Consider the following 12,637-nt stretch of genomic DNA (forward strand, 5'->3'; position numbering starts at 1 on the left):
AAGTGGAAGATAACTACAATGGAGTTTGTAATCTAAAAGATAAAACTGGTTACATACTACAATAGATTAAAATACATTGCTTATGTTAAAAAAAATTATATTATCGGTGTATATGAGTTAAATGATAGAAAGAACACTTGAAACCTTTATCTTTTGAAAAAGGTATACGACACTGCAGTCCTCGCTGGGTATACACAAAAAAAGCTGAATGCCCCACGATTGGCATCTTTGAATGGCCCCCAAAAAACAATCGATCCAAATTTGAATATCAGAATCCTACTTGTTTCTTTTTTTGTCAATTTGTCATAGCCATTTTTACACTCTATTTGGTCAGCATGCATGTTTTTGCCTTAGTCTTCTTTCCGTGGTATGGTAAAAGCCGTATCTCTTGTTAGTATTATCTCTTATTAGCCCCAAAATATTAGTGTGACATGCCAACTCTCAATTACTGCCGTCCTTTCATCATCCCATCCATCCATCGTACTCTCTGCCAAAAAACAAAATAAAACATATTTTATATTTTTTGGGTTTTCAAAGTCGATTGTAATACGGAAAGTTACTTTGTCAATTGTGCAACTTTTGATTTTTGCCTATAGGTCTATAATTTAACAATAAGATTCATGAATCTCCATTTTTTTAACATATCAGCTAGCTCTGAAGATGTATACGGCAAAAGCATTTAAGCCGTGCAATGCAATAGTAGTACTTCTTTTAGATCAACAATTCTTCCATTCGAACATTATAGACTATTGGGATGGGAGTAGGTATTCTTGGAATTTGCCACATGGTAGTATATATCAATGTGGGTCAATTATACTTCTTTTTTTTAAAAAAAAATATATATGTAAATAACTTTTCTGATGTGTTATTTTATAGGCTTTTTTAGTGTGAATGAGAGGATGCCTTTCCGCAATGGTGGAATCAAACAGTTTGTACACAAGTTTTCTTCTAGTGAAAATTTCAACACTTGTTAACGGAGTAGTAGTAAAGCATATACAATCATGCTATGCTATTTAATGACTATTGGAAGTATTGCTCAAACTTTTGTCCTTATCTTATGTTTGGTCGGAGAAGGATAAAACCATTTGCTATTCATCTCTTCTAGTGGGGTTTTAATTTGATTTGAAAAGACATTACTTAAAATCCCATTAATCCCAAAAAGTTCTACAAATAGAAGTTTTTTTATAATAAATGAGTCTAATCGCAACTCCGCACGACAACCGAGTCTAACCGCGACTCCGCGCAATCGATCCTTAGGTCATAACTAGAAACTGAACTGGATCACGCGTTCGAATCAGAATAACACATTAATTATAAGTGCCGTATATGGAAATTGCCGTCGGCAAATAGAAGTAAAAGATATTTTCTTTTTTCTTTTTCTACTTTTATTAAGATTTATTAATAGCTAATTGAAAAAGCAAGTACCGTTCACAGTTTACGTCTCCAATAGACCATTGAAAAAAGTATCCTTCTTTATTAAGAACCAATTTTCGGATCTTTTTTCTTATAGTCATTCAAATGAATATCTTTTCGTATTTGATTTATTTATCAGGAAAAAAAAAAAGGGAAGAGTCCTACACCTAAAAGCAATGGAAAGTGTTCTAAATTCTTAGGGAAAAAATGACTCATGTAATACAGATTTAATACATAACTTCTATTTGATTTTAAAGTACTAAATTTTAGGGGAATAATTAAAAGTCTATTCCTAACAGTTATAGGAGATATTTAAATTACCATCTTGTCTTGTTTGAAATCTACTTTTAAACAATAAAAAAGGCGAACATAAAAATATTTGTTTAAATTATAAAAAAAAAAAATGAAATCTTACAAAAACTGCAAATTCTACTGATTAAAAAAAAGTAGTACCAACTTTATTTCTAATTTCCTACGTACTCTCTTTTAATTAAAAAAAGTTCTTACTACAATAATCAAATTATACAAAATCAAATCGATTATACTTCTATAACACAAAATGAAGACTGTAGAACCGAATGGAGCTCTAGGTGCACAAAAGTTTCCTACTTTAATTATATAGAGTTACAAAGAATAAAAATTCCTTAACCTAAAAGGAACTTTAGGCTCGTGAAAGTTTCTACTTTGTCTTTTTCCCTCTCTTTTTGGTGTTATTTTTCAAATAAGGAGAGATTTATGAATATATAAAATTTAGTTTAATATTTTAAAAAGTCCTATATTTTAGGAAATATTAATTAGTAGTTTCGTTCTATAGAGTTTGGTTATCAAAAGGTTAAACTATTCTATTTTATTTGTTTCTAGTCTAAATAGGGAAATAATCTGCTAAGGATGAATTCGTTTTGCTCAAAAAAAAGTGAACATAAAAACCCACAAAACCGGAAAACTACAATAGCACGTGAAAGCTACAAAACGTTTTGATGATGAAGATTGAGAAATAAAAAACGTGAAATAATAATTTTCTTTATGGAGCGAGAAACTAAAACAAATAGGAAAGAGAATACTAACCGACGGCTTTAGCAATATGATCAATAGCATAGCTTTTCTAACTCATCAACACAAAATCGTTTGTTAGATCTTGCACTTGATGATCTTCAAGAGTTTGTCCAATTAGCAACAAAAAAAAAAAAAAAAAAAACACCGCTTTTTGAATCGAAAAAATTGCTTCTTGAAGAGTTCCTAATATTATATTCACTTCAAAATTCTAAAGAAGATAATAAGATGCAAGAACTAAAAAAAAAAACAAAGCAAATATTCAACAACAAAAATAGAAAAGAAATAAGAACCTCAATATGGCCAATCTGGACGTGAATCGGTTGCTGGAATGGCTTTTATGTAGGGAACTATTTCTACGGGAGAGGTATTATTTATAAGGTAAATTTAGGAGTTCTTACCTAGTTAAATAAGGAAAGATTTAATACACATTTATTGCAGTTTTTATTTTGAAAGGAAATATATATTATTAGGGTTTATTATATTAATTTGAGAAAAATAGTAAATGACGATTTTGTTTATTGCAGAATATTTTAATGAAGGGCAAAAAGTTCAATCAATATTTCTAAGGCCCTTCACTCTTTTAATATAGTATAGATAGATAGATAGATTAATAGGGGCAGTCTATAAATATTGTTGCTGCTATTAAAAGTGAAAGTTTTATACTCAATTAAATATTTTCTTAATTATTTGTCATACCGAGTTTTCCTCGAGGCAACATGGAAGAAAAAAGAAAAATCATTGGGAAATTTTAATTGTAGTTGGTCAGAAATTTATAAATTACAAATTTAAATTAAAATAATTATTTTACGAAATTGAAGAAATTATAATCCTATTTACTGACAAATTAGCAATGAATTATTAAAAAAACTATTATTTGCGAGCAATCTACGACGGATTAACGATAAGTTTGTAGCTAAGCATAATTTTTTTTTCTTCATATTTTTTGTCAAATGAGGTACACTTTTTGGTCACGTATAAAGCGTGTAACCTAAACTAGTTATAAACAAATGAGCATGTGAGACTTGGTTCGATATTTCAATGTGAAGAACAATTCAAAGAAAGTGACGTTGTAAACCGGGTGGATATAGCCTTTCGGCTACGGGTTTATCTGAAGTTTTGACTAAAGTGGAAGGGCCGGTATAGAAGCTACAAGTAGCTAGCCTATGGTAGTCGGCCTAATCAAAGTCTCACAACAACATAAAATTATATATATATATATATATATATTATAAAAATAATACTGATAAATATTAGCTCGGAGCCTATATTTTTAACATTAGTGAATTTAATGTTAAATTTTCATTAAATTTATATCTTAAATCCTCCTCTAAATCGTGTATAGTATTAGCAAATTGAGGCTTGGAGATGAGCATAATTTGCCTCTTTAACTTCTAGAACCCTCCTGCATGAACACGAGTCATTTCCTCAACATAAACAGCCTTGAAGGAATAAATGCGTCTCAACTAAATAAATGGCGAATAAATCATAAACAGAAAATTTAATTAATAGTTAGTACCAGTTTGCGGAAGAATAGTGGAAGGAATCGCGCCTTAAAATATTGATCGATGACTTGCCATATTATGTCAAAGTAACCTCTTTTAGCATGGCCTAAATCTTAATCTGGATATGCGGTAGAAAGATAGCGTGGAATCTCATATTTTTTTTATCACATATTATATGTGTACTTGTATGAGAGAAATTAAGTTTAACAGTAATTATTGGATTACTTTATTTAATTTGTCTTAGCAGGCTTTTAAAAAAAATTATGGGTCAATTAATCTTATTTCCAATAAGTCCATCAACAAGAATAGTCAATTTATTTTGGGAGTAGAAAGAATGAATCTATGCCTAGACACCCGTTGCTTCTGGAAAGAGGCTACTGTCGATATACAACTAGTTATGTAGGTCCACCAAAAGTGACGAACTTGAAGAACAATTGACCCTCTTCTGAACTTCCCATATTTTAAGGAACCGGAACTTTTTTAACGCAAAAAAAAAAAAAAAAAAAAAAAAAATAAAAAAAAATTGTAACCAAACAAAGCCGTTAAAAAAAAAAAACAAAGTAGGCTTCACGCACAGATTCTGTGCGTGAAACTCTCTTTCCCCCCGACTCCAACCTTTATTCTTTGGAAATTAAACTCAAAATTAAGTTTTTTTCCGTACTTTGACTGAAGATTAGTCATGTTTCAAAACACCAGAATATAAATATTTTATATAGAACTTAATATTTTTTTTAGTGTACAATAATATCGGCTCATTACATCAAGTATACATATACATTTGGATCGTCGTTTTAGGGGTTGTAAAGTGCTCCGAAGTACGTTTGAAAACTTGTTATATTTAGGTTTAAGTGTCATATTTTATAGGATTTTGATTAATCTCTTTTGTTTTACTCCCAAAGCTATGAAAGTACTTTTTTGGTTCAAGAAAGATAGAAAAGAAAAAATTACTCTGCTTTGTCTTAGGTTGTTTTTTTTCCTTTTATGTCTTTTATTTTGTTATTGTATTGTATAATCCGCACCTTTTGAATGTGCAAAAATAGATATAATATTTAAAAATAATTCAGCCAATACGAGAGGTTCATAATAATTGAAAAATATTTCATTCCATTAGCAACGAAATACATCATTAAATTACAAGAGATTTTAAAAAAAAAAAATCATGTTCTAGACACTCTTCTACTTCCAGATGTGCCGCCACCACGAGAGTTTTGCCCACATGAACGCTTATCATGCCCAAATTGCTTACATGTCGAGCACTTATGAGAGTAAGTCTTTTCGCTAACCTCCATTTGATTGTGATAACGGGTTAGCTTGTTTTTTCCCAATTTACGAATATGCTTCTTGTTCGCAACCATAGAAAACGGCGCGGCTGACCAATAAGCTTGATTACCAAGGGGATGGAGGTGGTCGGAATATGCTCTAAGGTATTTTATGACCTTATATTTCTCCGCCACATAATCAGTTACATTTCTGGCCATTCTCTCAAAGCACTTGATTGCATAAGAACATGGCATGTGGTACGTTTGCCACTTACCACAAGTGCATGATTTTGTACACTCAGTAACGATATGTTTGTTTCCTCCTTTACCGTCGTAATAACTTGTTCTAACTTCATACACTCGTTCAACGACATCATACTCGGTCATTTGGTGGCCCTCTGCCTTTCTTCTATGGTGCTCCATCTTTTTGTAGGGCTTTGGCATCCATGTTCCGTCCTCGGCTAATATGTTTCTGGACTGCCTTGTCTTATCCGCAAATCGCTCCACGACTTGCTTGAAAGTTAGTCTTACCATTGCGGTGACAGGTAATCCTCGAGTAGATTTGAGGAGTCCATTGAAAGACTCCGATCTGTTCGTTGTGAGCATGCGCCATCTCGTTCCTCCATCAGCATAAAGCGTCCATTTTTCAACTTCTAATTTTATCAACCAAACATATGCCTCTTCACTCACTTCCCTTAGCAGGTCCATTTTTGCAGCCCATTTTCTTCGTTGATGCTGCATCGCAACCCCCCCCCCCCCCCCACATCAATTTGTTTACAGTGCCATTTCCAACTTTGTTTGCAAATTAGCCTTTAAGTGCCTTAAACAATATCGATGGTAAGCATGTGGAGGCTGCCACCCTTCCAGAGTACCCATATTGTGCAATATGCCTTTATGACGATCCGATAGGACACGTATGCCCTGACGACCCTTAATAACATGAGTTTTCAGATGAGTCAAGAACATCCCCCATGTCTCATTGCTCTCGTTGGCGGCAATTGCGAAAACAAGAGGGAATATTGACCCATTGGCATCAATACCTACTGCAATTAGGAGCTTAATGTCATATCGGTTATATACATGCGTCCCATCTATCGATATCACATTCTGGCAGTGAGCAAAACCATCAATAGTTGGTTTGAATGCCCAAAAGATGAAGTCGAAAATTCTGCCCTCTAAAAGCCGCCACTGTACAACAGTGCCAGGATTAGCATATTGTAGAGCCGCCATATATCCCGACAACGCCCGAAAAGAGGATTCCCAAGTTCCAAAGATCATCTCAAAAGCACGTCTACGCCCGAGAAATCCCTTTCTCGTGCTTATGATTTTACCATATTTGGAGTGGACTATGCTAATACAAGTTTTGATGGGCATCCTGCAAAAGTTTAAACAAACAACATTTAGCAATGGTATTTTAATTGCTATAAGATATATAATGTACTAGGCAGTTAAGTTACCTTGGAGTTTCCTCAATGTCTTTAAGTAACACATGAGCAATCAGGTTTATATCTAAATTAAAATGATACGCTCGAATTTGTCCCATATCACAAGTGTGCTTTGGATGGAATTTTGTGATTTCCAACAGACCATTAGGCTTAACAATTCCACGAAGCAACCACCGACAGCCTTGAGTCTGTCGTTTACAAACCAGCCTCCACACCAATTTGGCTGAGTCATAAACCTTAAATTCCCTCATATCCTTTATACAATACATTTTTGACAGCCTGTTGCAACGCCTTTTTTTGATGCAAACATCATTCCCGTTGCAAGGACGCATTCATCAGCCATGAGTTTTTTTGGTTCAATCCACGTTTTTTGGCGACTTATATCATCATCTCTTGTGAAGACAAATGCATCCTCACGACCTTGTAGACTGTCAAGATATGGAATATAGTCATAATGCCACTGTTGACACCCAATTTTTTCCCTCCTTTATTTTTATTCACCCGGACGTCTAAATTTATTGACGAGCTAGATACTTTATTTTCACTGCTATTTATATTCGCTACTTTTATTTTAACATTACAAGTATTAATTTATCACAAATTTTAAATGTTCATCGTCATTTCACTTTCGGGTTTGGAATCGTTAAATTAATTACAAGACAACATTTTGTAAATCCTTACTTTCTATATACTAATTACTATTTATCTTCACATAATAAATATTGTACTAGTTACTAAATTAGAAGCCCGGAAATAATTAAAATAGCGGAGGAAGGACCAATATTTTCAGCAAATTAATGGCTTAAAATACAAATACAATATTACTTCCCTATCCAAATAAACAACCCACATTTTAATACCCAACCCACATTATATTAGTCCAAACACAATACCCGGTCCAGCCCATACCTTACCTGAACCGGCCCAACCCATTTCCCCTTCTCTTATTCCCTTCACTCCAACCCTAATCCCTTTCCCTCTTCAGCCGCCTCCTCTCTCCACTTCGCCGCTCCCCCTTCCCTTTCCTCTCTCTTTCTTTCCCTCTTCAGCCGCCTCCTCCCACTCACCCTTGTCCCCCACACGCCTCTGTCTCCTCACGTTCCTCTCCACTTCCCTGTTCCCCGCTCCTTCGTCTCTCTCATACGCTCCTCTTTCTCCTCATATTTTCCTATAAAAATCGGAAATGAACAAGATCAAGGGGGCGGGAAAAAATTCCCTAGAGATCGAACAGAGATCTGGAACCAAAAATTCCCTATCAAACACCAATTTTAGTCAACAAAGACAACGAACAACGAAAAACTACTCTATTTTACTTTCATTCTCTGTTGAAACTTTAGTTTTCCTTAATCGATTTCGAGTTTGTCGCGTTCGAGTAGATTCGACGACATCGACGCCTCAGTTCATTGCGCACAAAACAGGTGAACTTCGACACACTTATTGTTTTAGTCTTTAGTTTTTTTTTTTTTTTTTTTTTAGTTGAAATCTTCGCCTATTCTGCTCTATTTTTTGGTGGCAGTTATGTAGTTTGCTTATCGTCATGTTATTTATTTGATGTTTGAGAGCTGTTTAGGATAGAATACTAATTGCTAAAACGAATTTGAAGGATGTATATTGTAACTTGGAGGTTCAGACTAAATTTCCAAGACTTAGAATCTAGATGAAGTCGAATATACATATGATATACAGTGGATTATCACGATAAGGAAAAGATATACATTTGATATACATCTGATGGTGTGTATAGCTTAGGTATATTACGTATATGATTAGAACAGGCCGACACTGAATCATCCATGCAATTGTCTTCCATCTGCAAGTTCGAGTTTTCTGTTTGTAAATGCTAGTACAAAATAGCAGCAGTGACATTGTTACTGTTAAGGGAGTGCTTAATATGACCAAATCCAGTTCTGTTTTAAGTCGATTAGTCCGCTAGTTGGATCTGAATATGTCTTTAGTTTATGGAGTGTGAGATTAGTATGTCCATTAGTTCATCCTCAGTCAAGTATATGTCTGTCTGTCGCTTGAACACTAGGCTTAGTATTTGAATACCTGTTATATGGTCTAAATGAGATTGAGATGCAGCCTATAATAAAACTTATGCACGAGTTACAGCCCTGCTTTTTTTTTAAGTTATCTGGATTTATCCGCATGTTTGATTAATCCTAGTAATGTTAATGAACTAAAACATACACAGCTGTTAAGTGTGTGGATTTGTATGTGTACAAGCTCAGAAATGTGTGATTAGCTATCCTAACTGAAATTCTTTCACTGCCTTCATTTAAAACATGTCCCTATGTTCCTTACTTGAATCTGCATTTTGGCTATATTGTTATGTAATTGTAGCTTAAAGAAATCATGGGTTGTCTGTGCAAACTCTGTAAAACTGTGATACATCTTAATGAACCCACTAGTTTTGTGTTTACAGTCCCATGTTTGCTTAAGCTATTACTGCCCTTTGTATGCCCAGTTCTGGAAAAGGTGTATTATTAATGAGACCTCTTTATTTACTAAGCTTAAAACTGCACCTTTTGATACTAAAAGACCTATCAGTTGGTTTAAAAGTGATAGAGACCTTATATGTTCCCTGTATGCATTTGTTTTCCTAAGTATGAAACTTGTGCTATTGGTTTACTGTTAGTTCAGATGAATCTGAACCCCCCAGAAAATGCTTAGAAGAACTCTAAAAGAATTCTAAGTCCAGTTTCAGTGTCTGAAAACTCTTGTCAGTGTTCTGCTAAACTGGGAAGGCTACTTAATGTGCTTTGTTTGATAAAAATGCAAGTTTTATGCCCCACGATCATTTTCTTGTTGAACTTAATTTTGCTTGCGCATTCAAGGACTTTGTATGAGTTAGAAGGTTATGTAATCTCTCATGATATTATGCCTTGGTCTTGTGAAGGTTAAGATCATTAGGTCTCACTAGTGTGACTAAAAAAGAATATCAAAGAATGCTGATATGGTTTATTTGCTGTATACTGATCTGGTAGTTTGATCTATTTTTCATTTTTTCTTTATCCTTTGGCAATACCTATATAGGATTCTTTACGTGTCAAATGACTTTTGAAACCTTGTTCTGAACTGCTGTCTATCCACAGTCAGTTGGCATTGTCAAAATTGCTCATTGTTGTACCTTTGTGACCCCGTTGTATCTTTCTGTACACCTGACATATATAAACTTGTATATTCAGTATATACATGAATACCACTCGTAAGGACTCAGAATTTTAAACCTCTATACTGTAAAATCCTTTGATCTGGGCATTATCTCCTCTTTTTTTTTTGCCGTATTGGGCTCCCTTTGCATCTATGTTTCAATTGACTTTATTTGGTTTGTGGTTGGCCATCTGGTACTTCGCCTGGGCATATTTTATTCTCTTTTTACCGCTGTAACATGCTTGGGTTTGGATATGTTTCTATCCTTATAAAGTTTGTTGTTTTAGATGAGCCTTAATAGGGATTTGTCTCATTCCACAAATACACTTTGGTGTACATAACATATATATACAATCTATGGAGTTGCTTTGAAATTTTGTATCTTTATACGTTTAATCTAATTGATCGTATATTAATCCTTTTCCTTTCATTTTATGCATGACCTTCGCATACGAGTCCGAGAGATTCGCCTTCCGCATTTGATGTTGGGCCAAGGCCCAACGAAGCAATCTTCTCCCTCTGTCCAGCCCCTTGTCTGCATCAAAATAGAAAGACATAAATTTTCTGGGCCAAAGCCCAATAAGCAGCAGCAGCCCACAGCAGCAACATATAAAATTTATTGGGCCTTAAGATGGACCAAATCCATTGCATCTTTTCTTTCTCTCTCTTCCTTATTTTTATTATCGTATTTTTATTTGCTTTGTATGACTAACCTTATCTCATTTTTATTAACTTTAGATGATTCCTAATGAATTAATAGATTAGTTTTAGTAACGGGTAATTAGTTTAAGAAAGATTAATAATCAACTCCATAAATTTTATTATCTTCTTTTATGTTAAAACTATTTATAACGTTTAATATTTATATTTATTCGGAATGATTGATTCGCAAAATGGCATGACTATATATTTTAAGTGAAAGGAATCATACTTTCATCATAAACGTTTCCAAACGTCACTAATACGCAAATATAAACTCAAGTATATTTTATAAACATTGCTTTCAAGATTCATCCAATTACACATATTTTAGCCGAAATTGGTTAAACAAAGAGTTATAAAAAATAGAAAGAAACTTATGGACTTTTTCATCTTATTTAAGAATATAAGTCTAGGCATTTTTACATCATAATATTCATATAACATCATTTTTATCTAAAGATCACATTTGACAAATCATTTTTTTTAAAAAAAGGGCTATTAATCATAAGCAAACCACTCTATTTTTTATGAATCTTATTTTTGGGATAATATTACTATATTTTCATTTTAGGCTTTAGCAATATATTTAAGGTTCATTTAACATTTAGAATCTTCTATTATACAAATTATTATGTTTTCTACAAGTATTATTTTAAAACAACATTATTATACTTTCGTTTAAAATCTTAATAACATTTATAAAGTCGTATTTCAAAATAGCATTAAAAGTACTCTTTTATACAAAGTGTTATTATTTTACAAGTTCTATTTTAAATAGCATTCTTACATATTTATCTATAACTTTAGCCATACTTACAAAATTACTTTCTTTTTCTATAATACTATATTTACACCTAGCCTAATTAAATTTTAGTCCGGTCGGTTAACCATTGTTAATGGGTCTTAAAGGATGCCTAATACCTTCCCTTTAGACTAATTGAACCCTTACCTGGAATCTTAAGTTTCGCAGACCTTAAACAAAGTTAACTTTAAACATAACTTTAATAAACTTTAGGTGTCCTAATTCACCATAAATAATTAGGTGGCGACTCCTTAACAACAAACAAAACAGGAATCTCCAATACGTCATACTTCTAATTTAACCCTCCGGGGTTAAAAAATGGGGTGTGACAGCTTGGCGACTCCGCTGGGGAACTTTACCTAGGTTCTAACCATAACGGACTTTGTTTTAAAGAGGCTTTGTGTGCTTATTTGAAATCACTTTATTTATTTGTTAACTATTTTTTACATGTTATTAATTGTTTGTTTGATATGAACTGTTTGTTTGATATAAACTGTTTATCTGTTACTGCTTTGATAAATTGTCATTCCGTTCATATTTCCTCCACTTCTGGAAAACTCACACATATTCACACACTTAAAACGGTTTCGCGGTTCGCGCCCGTTCACTACTAAATTACCCCTTTAGTTGGATTGATCTTGTGGATTTAGTCGATCAGCGGTGCAGTCGACGGCCACAGACTTTCCACTCCCAAGTTGTCCGCTTGGGGGAACCTTGTGTCATAAGAAGCCAACTCTTAGTCAACCTAAGATAGAGCTAAACCAACACACTTCATTAAGAGCATACATTTCATGACCTAGGAGGTTTAATACCCTTGGTGTATTAAATCCATTAGATGACTTTACCTAAACGTCCAAGCGGGTTCACGACCCCGAGTGACACCAATCATACTTTATGTGCATGTTTGAAGGATAATTGTGCCTAAATATTGACTATTTGCTCCAATTAATTAAACTTTAGGAGGGAGGGAATGACTAACGTTTCTATGACAGGTATGCATTTGCATCGGAGTACAACAAATGACGAAGATCAAGGGCACCGTAAATGGAGCTGGAAGTTAGGCATAGGAATTTTTATTTACTTTATTTAGATTAGGAAACACTTTATGTTGTATTCATTTGACATGTAATAAATATTACATTATTTTGTACTTTATTTTTTGAGAAATAGAATTCGTTTAATTAATCAAAGCAACGGGATGACGTATTATGGCACACTTTACCCTTCAAACAAACGTTAGGCCACCTCTGGCACAAAGAGGTCACATGCATGTTAGGACACGTTGTTGCTTGATATGCTTGTTTGACT

The sequence above is a fragment of the Lycium barbarum genome, chromosome 2 (assembly GCF_019175385.1).
Source record: "Lycium barbarum isolate Lr01 chromosome 2, ASM1917538v2, whole genome shotgun sequence".
NCBI classification, from domain to species: domain Eukaryota; kingdom Viridiplantae; phylum Streptophyta; class Magnoliopsida; order Solanales; family Solanaceae; genus Lycium; species Lycium barbarum.